The sequence below is a fragment of the Octodon degus genome, unplaced genomic scaffold, assembly GCF_000260255.1.
Source record: "Octodon degus isolate 3935 unplaced genomic scaffold, OctDeg1.0 scaffold00054, whole genome shotgun sequence".
Lineage (NCBI taxonomy): Eukaryota > Metazoa > Chordata > Mammalia > Rodentia > Octodontidae > Octodon > Octodon degus.
Genome location: NW_004524630.1, coordinates 9,633,031 through 9,634,086, shown reverse-complemented (window position 1 = coordinate 9,634,086; position 1,056 = coordinate 9,633,031).

Below are 1,056 nucleotides of genomic sequence, written 5' to 3'. Positions count from 1 at the left end.
AGCAGGGGGAAATCTTTAAATTATTATCGGAACCCTTGCTGTACCGAGCTGCCGCCATGGCGCCGGGTTCCGTCCTTCTGGAGTGCTTCCTGCCTGACCATCTGTCTGTGCCACCATTACCACTGCGCGACCAGACAGAAGAAGCGGGAGAAGGTTTGACCTCAGTCTGCCTCGCAAATGTGGTACTGTCAGCTTGAATCTGTTCGAGGTATTCAAAATAGAGGAAATGTGTAAAAACTCTATGATTCCTAAAAATTAATCTAAAATTTTATTGATAAATTATATGCAAAACTTCATAAATTCCAAATGTTTTTGTTTACTGTGAAATTTGTAGACCTGAGTGAAGTTTTCTAAAGGCTATTTACTGTTTTTCAGGAGGAATATTGGCATAACAAATGTGGTCCAACTACTGTGCTTTAGTCTCAAATCCAATCTATTCTAAAATACTATACATTTAATTTTCAGTATTGTGCTCCAAATGTTTTTGTTCATAAATAAATTCCAAATGTTTTTGTTTACTGTGAAATTTGTAGACCTGAGTAAAGTTTTCTAAAGGCTATTTACTGTTTTTCAGGAGGAATATTTGCATAACAAATGTGGTCCAACTATTGTGCTTTAGTCTCAAATCCAATCTATTCTAAAATACTATACATTTAATTTTCAGTATTGTGCTCATTATCTTATGTGCAGTGATGGAGTGGTTCTAGACAAGCACAAGTTAAAATTAAAACCTCTATTTTTCTATGGGTAAACTATTTCTGTGAGATTGAAGCCAGATGTTAGGTCTCAAAGTGAGTCGCTTTGGGACAGGTTTTTTTTTAGTCTTATTTTATTTTGTTTTATTTATTTATTTATTTGTGTGTGTGTGTGTGTGTGTGTGTGTGCGCACATGCACCTGTGCATGCGTGTGTGTATGTCCGTGCGTGCATGCAGGGTCTCATTATGTAGTTCGAACTTGTAGTGATCCCTCTGTTTTCAATCTCCCCAGTGCTGGGATTACACGCACATGTCACCATATGCAGACTTGGTTACTGGCTCAGCGCACGAGGGGTGGGG